Source organism: Passer domesticus, chromosome 1 (assembly GCF_036417665.1).
Source record: "Passer domesticus isolate bPasDom1 chromosome 1, bPasDom1.hap1, whole genome shotgun sequence".
NCBI lineage: Eukaryota > Metazoa > Chordata > Aves > Passeriformes > Passeridae > Passer > Passer domesticus.
Window position 1 is genome coordinate 50999031 of NC_087474.1, and position 17070 is coordinate 51016100.

The following is a 17070-nucleotide window of genomic DNA, read 5'->3' on the forward strand; positions in this document are numbered from 1 at the left end:
GAGCAGAATATCTTTATTTGAAGTGTAGTATCATTGCTGGTGAGTCACCAACTCCTATGGAGTTAAAACAGTACAAATCCTGTTATTTCAGGTGGTCGTGCAAACTGCTTAGTTTCTGTGTAATTCTGCTGCTCCTGGTAAACACAGGGCAGAGAGCAGAATGGGAATAACCACCCCTTCCACTCGAACCTTTCCCTAGTGAAATTCCGCTTTTATTTGAGAAGACCTAATATGAGTGGGCTTGTTAGTAAAATGGTATAAAATTAAGTCACCTTTTTTCACCATTATTCCCACCAGACAGTTCTGTGAGGCCCTGAAGCAAGTCACTGGCAGGCAGGATGAACTGCTTAGGAGCTAATAAAAATATTTAAAGGCTATGTAAATATACAGAGCAGTAACCAGATACTGACTTTCTGTTCTCTCCACAAAACACTGAAAATGAGGCATCTGCCTGTAACAGGGGAAAAAAAAAAGGAGAGGTAGAGAGATCTTGCTATCCCCTTCCCTGCAAAACCTTCCCAGAGGAAATAAAATGCTCTAAGTCAATCTCACAGTTTTGAGTGCCACCGAATTCGTGTCCCTATGTTGGATTTAAGCTGCAAAGCCAGGCTCTGTCGGGTCAGTCAGGGGCAATCCCTTCTGCAGAGAGTGGCACACAGGTGTGCCCTTCACAGTCAATGGGGCATGAATAATTTGCATTTTTAAAAGTATTTTCATTAATACCACACATGTCATTGCAGATGTATTCATGTGCTAGTACCAACAGTGAGCTCTGATAATTTGCTAAAAAGAAAAGAAAGGTTGCAAAAAAATTGTAATTTTTTAGGAGCAGTGGTATCTCTCCTGCTCCCCCTGTCAAATTCCAAGAATAGACTTCTCAGATCTTGGGTTCACTAATTTTTCATCCATAAAATAGATTTTGATAGCAGAAAGGATGGGTAAGCCAACAGGGTTATGCTAATGCTGAGAAGGGAAAAAATATATCAGTTTTGCTACTGCTCATGCAAAGTTCCTTCTGTGTGCAGAGGCAGGCTCAGCTGTGTATCTTTGAGGGGAAGAATAGGATATGATTTCTGATAGCTTTAAAAAGGAAGGTGGGGTAATATGAACACATTGTCTATTGGTTAATAGTTGTTCTCTTCTTTACAAATAAAGCAAGAAGGGACAGGTACAAGAGAAAGAATTGGGAGCTCTTGATTTTTCCCAAATGAGTCAGTCTTCCTGAGGGTATTAACTTTGTCGTTTATGCAGATGATAAAAAAAAGAGTGGATATTTAAATAAATGCTCTCAAATTCACATGGGGATTTACCATTCTTTGAAACCGGCTTCACACTGCCCTTGTTCATGTTCCTGACTGCAGTTTGGCTAATGCTGCCTAATTATAAAAGGCTGTCCTGGAATTGGGCCACAGAACATGGATCTGAACAAGCACTTCCTTGCATATTTTAGGCTATGGCCAGAGACCCTGTCACCAGGAACACCCATAGGGAAAACCCCTCCAGTGTTCTTGCCAGTGCTGCAGGCACAAACATGATGTGAAATTCTGGGATGAATCGCTGGTAGTTTCAACAGGATATTTTCCCATGGCAGCAGATCAGGGACATGCATTTGCTTCAGGGCACAGGTAACTGCATTTATTTTTCCTGTTACTTGCTATGTGCTGTGGACTGTGTTCTCCCTCATGTCTTTATCTCAGCAAGTCAGAAGATACTGTTAAGTGAAGGCAGAATTTGGTATAGTAATCCTAAGCATGTGGCCTGTGGTAGTCCCCTTATGCGTCAATCAGAGGAAGTATTAAGGGAATTATTTTACACAGACCATTTCGAATTTTGTTGTTGTAGCTCTGGAAATTAAGGAACTGTATCATAGTTCATGGGAAAATTCATATTCTACTCTGTGTAATGTCAGATATGTGTGTGTGCATTGGAGCCTCTTTGACAATGAGCAGCCTTGATCAGCTATGAGGATCATCCCCTAGTGCTATAATTTGCTTTGTTTCTCAGGAAATTTCATCAGAGCTGGGTGGTGATTTTGTGCAAGAACTCTGTTAGCTTTCTTTGCCATTATTCTCTTCTTGCCCTGCTTGGTGCCTCCACATCCTAGCAGATACCACCCTAGAGGGTGGTGGAGATGGAGGTGGTGGAGATGTTGGTGTCCCCAGGGGCATCTAAATGGCTCCAGCATGTATTTCAGAGAGGCCTGAAGAAGCAATAACTTGCACTGGCTTTAGACTTCTCAATCTCTGGCATCAAGTGGACCAAAGTGACCTTTGTTTCTTCATAGTAAAACATTGTGTCATGCCAAATACTGTGAGTAATTCCCATTTGGCCTCACATCATTTGCCTATGAGTTGTACATGAATGGTACTAGCAGCAATAAAATCTTGGGTGATACCTGATATGTAACTCCCTTGTCCCTTGCTGGGCATAATTCTGTTCCTAAATGACATGCAACATGTTTATTGGGGACAGGTTTGTCCTATCAAATTCCTAGTGCTTTGCTGGGTAGCAGCCTGCAAGGGCAGAGGAGGAGTGCCCCTGTGGGCAGGAGAGCTGACGCCATCCCGTGTCTCAGGGATCTTGTTGCCCTGTTTTTCTCTCGTCCACTAAAATGTGAAAAGCAGACTTAAGTGGGTGACAGATCCAGTGAAGAGTCCGTGCCCAAGTGAGTGCCCGGATGTTTCTCCCACGTGTCAAGTTTTGCTGGTTGATGTTTCTGTTCACAGCCCAGAAGCTGACTTGGTGGCCATGCAAGCCCTGGCCTGAGTTAGTGGTGAGCAGCTGACTGCACCTACCCTGTCTGTTCGTCACCCTCTCCCATTTGCTCTTCCCAAATCCTATGTATGTTAGCTCAGAATGTGAATTTAATTTTTTATTATTATTTCTGATTTAACTCAGCTGGGGGACATGTTGTATTGCAGCAGAATGCTGACTTCTCTGCTCAGCAATGGCTTGGGATGGCAGGGCAAGAGCTCTTGCAGGCCACGGTAACCTTGGCTTCAGCCAGCTGTCATGCTCAGGCAAGTTTTGTCTTGCTCCGTGATGCTTACCTGGCCTTTTGTCACAGACCAGCCCTGCCTCTCAGAAGCATGACTACACCATGAAACTCCAGATATTGGGCAGGATGGTTCTCAGCACCCTGTGGTGGCTGAGAAACCTCTCAACGTGGCTCTTTGGGGCTAGAAATAGAAATCCAGTTGTGCAGTGAGCTGGGTTTGCTTGGCTTGCTGCAAAGGGTCTTCAGTGGCCCAGATAAATATGAGTTATTATAAGAAAGCCAAGGGTGTAACCAAGGATAAGACTTATGTGTTTTAGTAATTGGAAAAGTACTTTCTTTCTTTTTTTTAACAGTACCCAGTCAGTATGACTGGTGTGTTCTTCAGAAAGCAGTTATTCCACCCTTACTGGGAAAAGCCCAGGCAGCACCAGGAGCTGAGCTGGGAGCAGCCCCAGCAGTGCTGCCAGAGGCAAGGACAGCATCAGCTCTCCCCTCTGCAGTTTCCTTGGTGTCTGTGTTGGGAGGCCGGGATACTACTTCTTACCTCCTTGCCATCACAGATGACCCCAATAATTCTTTTCCCTTTAGCTGCCATTAACAGAACCATCAACCACTAATGGTAAAACACATCCTTAAATGTGGCTGTCTTGATTTTTGCATATTTTTCCTGGTGTTGGTTGTGGTGGGGTTTATTTGTTTTTCATTTGACTCAGATAATCTAGTATTTAAAATTTTTTTTGTGTATGTTCACAATGGGGTTTTATTCAAGGCTCCTGGAAATTGGCACTTCAGTAAGTCATAGTACTTTATTATCAAATATTGGCAGGGATTTTTATTAGTGGTCACAGAGAAGATTAAACACCTCCTGAATGTAGATAAATACATGTAGACATTTTAATAAAGTGATAGGACACAAGGCTCCATATATTAACAAACAATAACTGCTGTTGGTTATCACGTTTACTCTGGGTAAATGAACTCGGAGTGCGTCATAGCCCTGATTTTCAGCTTGCAAATGGTTTTGGATGATGTGGATAAGAAGGCAAAAGGATTTTGCTTTTGGGAGTTTCTGGGTGGTGATGTCAGGCAGTGGGAAAGGAGGCAGTGTTGGCTCTGGGATGGGCACAAGGGTGTGGGAGCAATGTCCCCTGGCCTGTGCCAACCCACCCAAGCTACAGCTCACAGGTGCTCTCCTCACTGCACAGTAAGCTCATGCCTTCTTCACTCCTGGGCTTTGCTTTCCTGAAATAAGACCTTTCTCCTCTTTGCCTTTTTCTCTTAACTATTTTGAGAGAGGCTGGGGGAGAGCAGCCTTCTAGTCCCCTGCATTCTGTGTGCTTGTTTGGAAGATGGCAGATTGCAGAGGTTAGATCTTTAAAGAAAAAGTTGAATCTCCATGGGAAAGCACCAAGTAAAAAATAAAACCACAAGGAGTCAAGGTTGAGCATATATACAGGGAAAACCTTGATTAGCAACAGACAGTGACTGATACACAGCCCTCCTATTGATGATGGGAATATTTGTCTTTCCAGGCTTCTGGTTCTTCAGTACTATGTCCTCCTTTAGACAGGGAGTGGTGATGGTGGCCCACATCATATTAGCCAATATATGCAAGATCATAATTTCTTCCTTTCGCTTTTGAGATGCTGATTCTCATTTGACCTCCAGAATAGTGTTAAAACAGAGTTTATTCTTTGTGGTGCATTTGGTTCCCTTCATGATTCTGCCCAAATATAAGTGGTACTCAAGTAAGTACATAATAAACTATGGGATAGGTTACATTATAGGCAGCTTTATCACAACTTTTTAACTCACTTGAGCATCTCTTTTGAGGAGAAAAACAAAGCTTAAAAAGCACTTTCAGATTATGTGGTTCTTCTAATCAGCACTGGGTGCTGTAAACCTGTGTGTGTGGTTTTTTTGGAGCATGAAGGGAGAGGCACCAGGACAAGTTGTGTGTGCTGGGACAGGTAACTGGCCACACATCTCTCCCTCCTCTGACCCCCTTGTGTACTGTGAATACATGACCTGATAATTGCATAAGCAGCCCTATGTGATAGCTTCCCTTTCTCCCAGCACTTAAATCAAGGCCCTAAGATCTCTGCAAACAGAGAAGTATTTCATTTCAATGGTGAAGACAGATGCTCTCGCTTTCATCCAGGAGAGGATGTAGTTCCAGATGCCTTTTGTGGGGATAAGAGTGGTCACACAGGCTGTGTACTGCAGGAAGATAGGACTGCCAAAGAAGTTGTTTTGACTGCAGCAGAGAAAATAAAATGTGAAAACCATTAAGGAAATATGAGACAGAATTCAAAAGTGTGGCCCTCTTAGAGGATAATTTCATTCTGGAAGGACCATTTAATCAAAACTCCAGATCAAGCAATTATCAAAGTTCGTAAAGTTATTCTCCTTTCTGCCATAACTTCCCTGCTACAATATATGTACTCATTCAGTTTTGAATTCGAGGGGGTTTTGTAGTGAGTGCTCCTTGGCAATAAGACAAACATACTAAGTCTAGTTTTTCCTCTTGCTCATAACTTTAAAAAGTGTGATGAATTTGGATTTAATTAACTATATTGTCTTTAAACTGTTCTTTCTTGGGGCTGCCCGTGAGAGAGATGTAGATCTGGAATAATTTTGCCCCAGTCAGTATCATTAGTTCTGTTTTGATGTAGATGTAACTGAGAGCAAAATCTGATCTTCCCTGAGAAAGCCATCATCTACTAGTTTAAAAGGAGGAGTGAAAGCTCAATGTGTTATGGAGAATATTCTTAAAGCTCTGCTGTGTAAATCTCACAAATTTGCTTTATTAAGAGAAAAGACAGATAATTCACTTAAAAAAAGACTTCATTTTGAAATTTTTTTCAGTTCATTGAACTTGACATGGATTTTCAGAAAGTATACCAAAAGTAGCTTGAATTCTGTCAGATCTGGGATGTATGGTTCATTTTATACATTTCATCCTTCCTCAGGGGAGAGAATGCCTTCAAATGCACATTTTTTCACATTTCCCTTCTAGTGCAGCTTTATCCCTCAGATAAATCACTACTCACTGTTTATGTTATCACCGTGGAAAAGTTTGTGAAATCACAGATTTGGCAGCACAGTTTCACAAACATCCTTGAATAGGAGAACACCGTCTGGGAAAAGTGAAATGCTTCATTACAATTAGAGCTCTCAGATTTAAATGTCTGCAGTATCTACTGAAAAACCTCCTCCTCCGGCCAAGAAAGATGGGAATTAGACTGATCTGCCAACATTTATGGTCTCATCTGACGATCTCTTTTGCAATTTTTTTTTGTTTCAGCCATAGTCTGGGCTAATTTTGGCACCATTAATACAAAATTTGGGTTTACCTGCTTTAATTTCTAGTGATTTTTTTAAACTTGCAGAGACAGGACTTAACCACATGTGAGAGTGCTGTCTCAAATCAGTAAGACTGTGTTACAGGTATGAACCCTGTGAGTCTGTCCCACAGGGACACAGTGAAGGGGACAGAAGCCATCACCCCAGATATCAGAGCAAGAAGAGATGCCAGTGAGCGGTTAGCAAAGGATGCAGGAGTAGTTGGTAGGATGCAACATCCATTGCTCTCCTGAAATACTTTGTTGCTTGCTGCTCAGAAACAGACAGTAGGAAAGAAAAACCCCACAATTTGTCAGTAGCATTGCAGTGAATTTCAAGATGGTTTTGTCAATGAGCCTAGAAAACGGGTTTTTTTCTCCCTCTAATCTGTAACTATTTCTCAAACCACTCTGTAAATAATACCTTCTAAAAAATCCATAATAAACAGAAAGTTACAGTTCTGGTCTTCTACTTATCTCCCCCTAATTTTCAATCAGCAATAATGAAAAAACTAGTGCATGTGGAAATAGAACCTTATTGCTCCCCATGACCTCTCTGACCTTGCCTGAGACAACATTTGCATTTGGCTTACTGAATAAGTTTTGCTTTTCAGATAAATATTTGTTCTGTTTAGAAAAAAAGTCCATCAGGTTAATTGTGGTTAATAGTTAGCCAAAAAGTAACAGGTAAGTAAACAGAGCTTTACAAACAAGGTGTACAGGAAGCAGCAGAGTGTTTCTGAGGTATCACAGACAGATAATTTATCATGTACAGCTCATGGAGCTTCAGCAACACAGATATGACTGTCTGAGTTTGGGCTTTTTTTCAATTATATTTCCCTTAAAAATTAACTTAGATTTAAAAGACCAAACTTCCTTATTTCTCTGCAAAGGTCATGAATACTAAAAACTTACAATAATTAAGAAGAAAATGAATCAGAGGTTAGCTCCATGTTACATCAGCTTGGCATTTGCTACCATGAAAGCATTAAATGGTACGGAAGACAGACAGGATGTTTACATGTACATGTAAAAGGTACATGGCCAGGAGAGATCTGCAGGAAAGTAATTCTTAATGGAATTTCACAATATTTAATCTTCACTGAGAGAAATGTATCATCTCCACTTTTCCAATCACTCTCCAGTCACAGCACACCCAGGTCAAGCTCCTATTATGTATAGTTAAAAAGAGTGATAAATACTTTATTTTAAAAGTAAGCAATATAATCTGTCATCAAGAAATCATGATTCTAAATGTCTGTGCAATAAAATGAGGCCTCCATGTTTTCAATAAATGAGGAAAGCTACATGACTTTAGAACCTTTAGAACCTTTATTCTGCCTTTGAGATCGTGCTGAGCTTCAGAAAGTGCTTTGAAGGAAAGGAAAATTAAGGTGGATAAAGTAAATGGAAAATAATCTAAAGCTTTAGTTGTGTTAGCAAAGATCAGTTCTACCAGGTTGTCTTTCTTGGTGAGATGGTTGGGTTCTTGTTTTTGTTTCATTTTGTGGAGATAATTACTAGTCTGAACTTCAGTAACCCAGGTAATGAAATGAAGTTACTACATAACTTGAAGGAGATGAAGTTTAGTAGCAGAGTTTAAACTCGGATAAAGAGCTGATTAAAGGGAACACAACAGATTGTATCAGAAAAGCTCTGGAGACAGGTATCTACTGGGTATCCTTAAGAATTGTTCTTGGGATGTGTCTAACTAAATACTTCCGTTAAAGATCTTTATGTAGGTGTTTCTCACAGTGATGTTTCACAACGGAGAGCTGAGAGAGAGTGAGATGGAAGAGGAAGGTTTGGATGGCATTTGAGTAAAATTGGAAGATGCTAAGAAATGGAATAAAAGTTAAAATTGTGCAGAATGCAAAAGTACATACTTTGTTTAAATCTGGAAGAATGGAGAAGCCCTTATCCAGAAAATAAGGATACACTGTGCAGAAAGTCCCAGCAATGATAAAGCATTAATACAATTTAAAATACACTGCTAAGTCCTTGGCAGGAACACTGCGTATAGTTCTGGTCCCCAGTTTAATAGAATATGTATATTAACTGGATGGATATAATAAAAGGAAAATCAGGGAACTATGCTGGTTTATGAGACAGGGCTAAGAGAGTTGAATGAATCAAAAGAAACTGTAACATGGCATATGCATTGGAAAAAACAGTGTCAGACTGGGAAGAAGCTACCTTAATGGAAAGAACAATGCTAGCACAACTTATACAAATAGTCTGAATGGTAAAGCCTGAGTTTAGGCTGAACATTTAGAAGCAAATTTCATAAATATAAGAGGGTTGAAGGTCTGGAGCAGCCTCCAAGAGCCACAAAGGGCCCTGCTGCCTCCCTGGGGCTCCATGTGTTTCCAGAGGTCTGTGCCATGGCACACATTGAATTGAACATGAGTACTGAACAGGGAACCTGTAGAAACATCACATGACCCTATAGGTTCTATTGGATAAGAAATCTGTTTATAACTATCACTGGTGTCATTCATTCCTATTACTCTCCTAGTTGTTTGTAAATTAATAAATCACAGGCATGTTAGGTCTTGTTACAACCCAGATGTTTGTAGAGAAATTTGATTTATGCTGTGTCTCTATTGAGATCTTAAGCTGTCTGCAAATAAAGGGGCATTGTATCCTGTGCAGCAGGGATGAATAATTCTGTTGGTTTGCTTATCTGTGCCCACTGACTGCAGAAGGTCTAGTGACAGCTCATGCCAGTGAGTCCTTCGAAAGCAGCTGTGTCTGGTGCTTCCCCTTCCTGGGCATGAGTGACTCAGCAGCACCCAGTTGTCAGGAATGGTGTGACGTGGGTTTCCTGCCCTTGCAGAGGCAGGGTTTGAGCCCATCTGGCAGGCAACTGGTAGGGTTTGTCTGTGTGTGCAGCACAGCTGGGCTCCGTGCTTGTTTGGCTGGTGGCTGGCGTACCAGTGCTGATCTCTCCCCACAGTGGCAGTGCTCTGCATATAATGGAATTATTACAGTCTCCTTCCAGGAGGGGAAATATCCCAGGAGATGTCCATGATCTCCTAAACTAGACATTCGTGAAGGCACTTGGTGCTAAGGTAAGGTGGTCAGAGGAAGTATCCATTTTTAAAATCCCGCATAGTGAATCACTTTCAGAAATACCTCAGAGTTTTCATGAATATTTGTAAGATTGCAAAATCAAAACATTTTCTGCAATTAGAAGGCACTCAGAAAGCATATGTTATATGTCAAAGCCATAACTTTTGACCTCTTAGCCCTCTTGAGCAAGAGATTCCCAGGCTATTAAATCGTCTTTATTGCTCTGTCATATATTTGTAGCATGTGTTCAGTAGTAAATATCTTATCTCAGAACTAAATAAAAAATTGTGCTTTCCTTTAAAAAATGATAAAAAAATCCCAGTGAATCCCAACCATCAAACAAAAAAACCCTCAACCAACCAAACAAAAAATTTCTGTACTTTCTTAGTCGAGACAGGAGCATTACCCGAGATGTAAAACCTCTGGCTGAAGAATTCAAGACTTTGTTTTGAGTCGTGATATTGTGCCACAGGGGATAAAGTACATTTTTAAGTCACTGATAAATATGCTGACTACTTTTATTTAGGGACACACTGTTACATGATAGTGCTGAGAAATAATTAATGCACTAACTTGGGCAGTTGTCATTGCAGAACATAATGCTTCACGACCCCACGTAACTCCTCCACCCTCACCCTTTTTCTCCAGCCAATTGGTGAACAAAGAAAGAAATTTTTCACATCATAGCAAGGAAATAGTTACAGTATCTGGGTTATGTGATGATAAACTCCTGTGGAAATTGAAACAGGATTGTTTTTCACTCATGGTCAACTATGTGTCAGTATCATACATATCTATAAAATGTACCAAGTCTCTGTTTTCTGAAGCACTCAAGAACACTTCCTAGCTCAATGTGTCTTCAGCATTGCGATATTCATTGCACAATTAGAGGGGTATTTATTCATCTGAATGAAAAACTCATTGCTGTGCTTCAATTAAAGCTGATGACATATATTCCTTGAAAATAAGTGAGGAAGAAATGGCAGTGCCTCCATAGGGAGATTCCTGTAAGCATTTGCATGATCGCAAGTGTTTCTTGTTAAGGGGTCTGTGCATAAGCACACAAGACTTTATGGGAGACAGTGGTAGGCACTGCTCATGCTCAGGGAGAGATTGGAAATTGGTGTGCAATACTCTACCACTGCTCTCCCACAGTTCAGTCTCACCTCAATTACTTCAGGTAGACTTACGGTGGCATCAAGAGGCCATGTTATATATATATATATGTATGTATGTATGTTATATATGAGTGTGTGTGAACATACAGTGATGGGGGGTGCAGGGGGTCAGGCAGTGGTAGGAGGTGCTTTAAAAGAGTTCACGTTTATGCGCACCAGTGGTTTCCAGCATTGGTCAATATGAAAGCACCTCCAGTAGTTCTAAGGGAGGTAGGGTACAGATCTCTCTTGCAAGTGTATGCCTGCTTTTCATTATTTAGCTTTCACAGGCATGAAAATAGTCCAGGGTGGTGTTGAGCACAAATTGAAAATCTCTGGTTGAGGAAGCACATAAAATGATGCCTTAGAATGAATGAGATAATCCACTTTTGCAGTAATAACCACAGAGATCTAGCAGCATCTCTTTACTAAAAGCAGGCAAAAAATAAGTTTCCAGTGCCCTGTCTGAGAGATGTACACATTTTGTCATTGCTTCTGAAATCCTGTTGCTTCTCCATAAGTTTTCACATAGTGGGCACAGTGAAATGCTTCTAACAAGAGACAGCCTTCCAGTTCTGTGGTATATGGTTTGATTAATTATGATCAAATTTTAATCTAAAAAAATTGCTTGAAACCAAAAAGAATGAGATAAGGCTTTAAGACAAAATTTTCAAAAGCAGTAGTAGTATCACCATCAGAGCTTCAGCAGCTTCATCTTTACACGGTCACTGACCTAGGCCAATGCAGATTTTCCAGTTGATGAGTTTTGTATTCCAGAAGCATCAAACTTATTTTCCCTTCCTGATGGAAAGCCAAATTTTTAAGTAAATGGACTTAAATGAATGTCCTTAAAAAGAAGGACAGACTGTTTTGCATGCTTGAAGACATACATTATTAGGAACATGTAAGAATATGTTTGGTGTTCATGAACGTCCCCACATTTTTGGGTAGGATGAATTCCTCACAAAAGTGCAACCTTAATCTGGAGGTTTCAGAAGGCCAGTATTTTGCCGTGTCCCAGCATCTGGCAGAGGACATCAGTCACATCCTGTGAGATGCAGTTGCAAGGGTTGTGGGACTCCTCCTTGGAACAATGGGCTCCAACATGCAGAGGGAAAAACAACACCCTAAATAACCACATTTGAGTTACTCTGAGACCTACATTTTCTTTCCTGAGTTGCGTTAGTAGCACATTATCTGGAATAGATGAACACTGCTGGAGCTTTTTCCCACAAGTATAAACTGCATTGCCATTTAATGGGAGAGTTCAGTAAAGCATAGCAGAAACTTTCCATAGACAGTTTTGAAACTTTTAATGGAAACTTATTTTGGCAAAGATCTGAAAGAACTCAGTAATTTCATTTATGAGATCCAAGAGCTAAAAAACACAACCCCCTTCTATCGGGTGCTGTCTCGTAAAAGCAAACCTGGTGACAGCAGAGACATCCTGTAGCTGTATAACACAGCCAGATCAGAAGCTCAGTTTTCCCAAGGGGTTGCTTAACTCTTGTACCAGAACCTTTGGGGAGCTTGTAAGCTGAATGCGGCTGTAATACATCTACCAGCAGCTGTTTTCTGTCCCTTCTAAGCCCATCTTTCTTTTTTTTTTTTTCTTTTACTACTATTATTTTTAACACCATTTTGTATTCTGCTTAAAAATGATGATACTGCTCCAAGGTACTGCAGCCTGGTGCAACTAAGTCAAGTCAATGCCCTTATGCAACACTGATATCAACACAGTGAAGTTGCATTTGGGGCAAAATGTGGGCCCTTGTTCCTTCAGAATGTTCCTTCATGGAGGCATAGTAGGTCTTGAAAACTTTACTTCTTAGTGGCAAAACTTCCATCTTTTTTTGAGTAGTGCTGATCCATCTCAAAGAGAGCATTTTCAACAGCCAGTGCTGATGGCCACCTCCCACTGGCATGCTGTATGATTTACATGCCAAACGCCTATTCCTACTTTGGAAAATCTGTCTAAACCTTTTGAAGTTTTGTAATGCAGACCTTTAGTTCTACTACTGAGAACAGGATTGTTCTGCTTTATTTTTCCAAGGCTGGCCATACCATCCAATGTAGTACTCGCATTCAACACTGCAAAATTCGTTTCCTAGCCCATGGAAGAAATCATTTTATTTGTTCATTATGAGTATTTGTTTCCACATTTTGGGTGGTGAGGACGAAGGCAACACAGAGCTGCTAAAACATGAAGCTGCTAACACACAAAGCTGCTCTGTTCTCTGGGACTGGTGGCATTTCATCACTTGCAGTGAGGCAGTTTACTGGGCTCACAAGAGCTGCTGCAGCTCCTCCATGAAGTGATAGACAGATAGTGATTGAAGGCTGGCAAATGCATCAAAGGCAGCCAAACAGACCTATGGCTTTAAAAACTTGGTAGGTGTCATTTTTCCCAGATAAGGTGGCTCTGATTTTAGTAAGGCTTATCAGAAGATATTTCACAAGGCAGGGAGCAGCTTTGCAGTGGAGTGGCAGAGTTGGCTGTGTCCATTTGTCCAAATGGATGTGTCCATTTGCTTAGAAGGTGACCATTTTGCAATTTTGGAAACTTTCTGGGATGCAATGACCAAGGCCAGATCTTTCTGAAGTTAATGTCATTTTCTGGAAAACAAAGTCTGATTGGTGTTTTTGGGGTTTTTTTTTTCAGCTGAGGTACATAAATGCCTGCCTGACATCATTTTCCCCCCCATAGTTTTAGTACTCCATAAAAGTCCTTGGAAGATTCAAGCATGCAAATTCTTGGAGGGATGGATCTTAAATCTTAACATTGCTTGCCTCTAATATCTTCTAAGATTGCTACTCCACCAACTCTTCATTTTGTTGAATTTCCACCAAAGATATGAGCTAGACAAAAATGTGGCGTCTCCAAGCAATGTACCAGAAATATATTAGAATGTGATTTCAATTGTCTTGCTGTTTAAGAAACTTCTTCCCACAAAAAGCTGAAGTCAAGGAGGTGGGTTTCTTAGGCAGGTGCCTAAGAAGGTATTTTGGAAGGTGTAAGGCATCCTAGCAGCACTGGAGTAACAAACATGTATGTGGTGTCTGCGCTTGGCAGATGAGCAGGGCCAATCCTCCTGGAACACTGCCAAGATGCCCCACAGCAGTGATGCTGGTGCTGGAGCTTGCACTGGGATGTTCCCAGCTCTGTTTCCCTTTGTTTTTTTCTAGGAAACAAAAAAAGCCAGAGACCTGTGTACAGCAGCAAGTTTCCAAATTGTAATATAGTAAAAGCTGATTATTTCTAATCAGAGTGAAAAAAAAACCAACCCAAACCCAATGGATCACAAAAATTCCTCCATTCATCAAAACTCTTGAGTGCAATCTTTTGCAGAAGGAACATTGCAGGAACAGAGGAGCAGATGGGAACAGGAGCAAGTGAGATTAGTTCTACAGTCAGTCATCTCTTGCTTTCATGTCTCTTCATGCATTTTGCTGCACTAGTAAAAAGTTTCTGGCATTTTTCCCCCCCTCAAGACACTTTTGGCAAAGATAAGCACAGTCCAACCGTCTGCTACTGATAACATTTTCACATTCTGTGCTGGAGCTTAGGCTGTAGCTGATTTACCAGCTTCTTGTATACAAGGGTATGTTTATTCCCTATGTTCACTGAACTGATGGGGTAGTTTCTTTCTGGAAATTTTTTCTGTGGGGGGTGGAATGTGTTAAAGCAGGTTTGTGTCATTTATGTAAGGGTGGATTTTCTTTTAATCCTTATCTGCATGTCATCTTCTAGATTTTCATATTTGCATGTAGTGGGGGGGTGACGTGTTTGACAAAGATGTGCATTATTTCTCCTGCCTTGTTGCTTGGAAAAGGTCCTTGAGAAGGACCATCCCTCAAACATTAGGGACAAAGGAGCTGCAGAACCAAATTTCGCACCTGTAGTAATCTTTATTATTATTTGAAACTGTTCACAATTAAACAGTCCCTAATTCTGAGTACATGTGAAATGATAATTTGACCTAAAAAGACACAGGTCAATAGCAGTCACAGCTATTTGATAAACATGAGGTTTTGTTCATTTCAGAGAAAAAAGTTTCACTTACCCATTTTCAATATTTGTTTTATTAGTATTTTCAAGGACAAAAACTTTTTTTTAAAACCTACAAACAACCAAAAAAACAAACCTCAGAAATTTTTTCTCTGTGACCTGCATGAATGGATATTATGATCATAGAACTCTAAGAGTGTTTATCCAGTATTACATTATATTTCTGGAGTTCAGATTGCAGATTTTCTGGGCTCTGTACTAAGCTGTGGAGCTTTTGCTTTGCTGAAAATGGTGAAAGGACATGAGGAAGGAACCATGCAAATCATGAAATGGAGAGGGAACTTCTTTGGAGTTTGAATTTCATGAAACGTACTGTAATAATACATTTCAAATACCTTTTGTAGTGTTCAGACCTGTTTACAGGTCTTCACAGAACTGAACTCTGGCATTAAATGTGACTGAGATTTCCTATTGCTAAATAAGACCAGCTCTAAAAGCAGTCCACTTGCTATAACTTGCAAGATTTATAGTAACAATGACTGAATTCAATGTTTTATTTTTCCCCAGACTTTTGAAGATAAATTGTTCTTCATCTTCAAAACTTACCCAGGTGCTGTTAAAGCATTTTGTGGCTTTTTAGCTGGGCTTTCAAAATGTAATTGTAGTTCTCCTCCTTCCAGAATAAAGGGTGGTAGAAAGTCTATTTACCTCATTTATTAAATTTAACACAGTTAAATTAAGTGAAATGAATGCTTGATTCAGATCCCATTCATTTCAATAGCAGTCTTTCCACTGAGTTTTAGTCAAGGTTTAAATGAAGATCAGAAGATGATCCTCATTTGCATCTAATATGCTTTTCTGCTATGCCTTTTAAACTTAAATATTACCAGAGGCTCTTCAAACCCAGCAGCGTGTATTAACTTGCTTGCTTGTCAACATGCACAAATATCCAAATTTCATCTGGAAGCCCTAGAGTAATTGTTAGCATTTATTCCCATGAATGCACAGTTGTTGAAAACAAACTTTTAAAGCTTTTTATCAGCTTGCACTTGTTCTTTGTAGTCAGTTGACAGGACATTTGCTACAGTAGTAATTTAACAGTACCTTTTATTGTTTGAAGCAGTAAATACTGTTTATCTTATCCTGTCTGCAGTTTGTGTCTTGTTTTAGTCTTGCTCGAGAAGGTGACCTCATTCTTAAGGGACAAGATGTCCCGTAGGGAACTTTGAGGCATAGATCTTCCTGTGGCTTTCCAGCTTGACTCCATAGGAGGCTGGAACTTGCTGTAGATGAGCTTGGGAGGAAGTGTTGGGACTGATGCAGCTGTGCAGGCCCAGAGGCTCAGTGCAGCATTCACCGTGGGTGCTGGCAGCACTTCCCATGTCCTCAGTGGGCAGAACCACACCTCTACAGAAGTAGATGGCTAGTTATCATGGAGGTGGGCAAGTGTAGTTCAAGGTAGCAGATGAAGCTTGTGTGGTTGCTGTTGTGTTTCAGCAGTAGTCCACATATGTTGCATCTCTAGAGATGTCTGTCTTCTTATCTGGGAGAGCTACAGATACAAATATATATATGTTTGTGTGTGTGTATGTGTAATCATATACTTACTGGTGAAAAAAATAAGGATGTGTTGTATATTGCTTGTAATAGCAAGCTTTTAGTGTTCTTCTTGGAATCAGCTGCAAGTGGTTTCTGTTGTCCTTTTTGAGCCAGTGTGTGAGTGCTCACATAGAATTTACACCTCGGGGGATTCAAAAATACGTGCATGAGAACCACAGCTTACTTCAACACAAGACTTGATTTAATCTAAATAAAGAAAAACATATGACTTTTTTCATTGGAAGGCACAAATTGAAATATGCAATTGCAGTGTCTCAAGAAATCCCACATGCTAAAATGTTCACAGCACAGTTTAATGTCTTTAACTCTCATTTCTCAAGTTAACTCATTTTGAAACAATTTTAAACAATTCAGTGCTGATGTAACTAGCAACTGATCCCATATTTTCATGGCCACACATCTTCGGTTTCTTTTTATTGTGCTATAAAATCCTGCTGCTTCATAGATGTTGCCAGAACAAACAACAATGAAGAATGAAGGTTTTTTTAGACCATGGAACACAGGCTTATTTATCCATTGTCATCTACTTGTTTTCCAAAAATCTCTTGGTGTAGATCTTAAGGTGCCACAGCCCCGCCAGACATGTGTCACCAGATTAAAGACTTGGTGAGCCATGCCCGTTGTTGGAGGTCTCTTGGCTGCTTGCTGTTGTGCTCTATGCAGACTGTTTACACCACTTGCAGCAACACAGCAATACAAACTTCACCATGGATGCCAGGAGAACCATTTCATTTCTGTGAGCCATTTCCCAGGGCCTGAACTTCACATGAATGGAGCTGTGTGGCACTTCTCACACTCCAGAGCTCTGCCCAGCAGATGCACACAGTTTTTTTTGCTATGAACATAGTAGATGTGCTAGTATATGAA

At 40.4% G+C, this 17070-nt stretch overlaps 1 protein-coding gene across 5 annotated transcripts in view; it reads left to right on the forward strand.

The window, feature by feature from the left end:
* EGFR (epidermal growth factor receptor) overlaps positions 1 to 17070 on the forward strand; it is a 152556-nt gene that overhangs the window by 83112 nt on the left and 52374 nt on the right. The window lies entirely within an intron of this gene.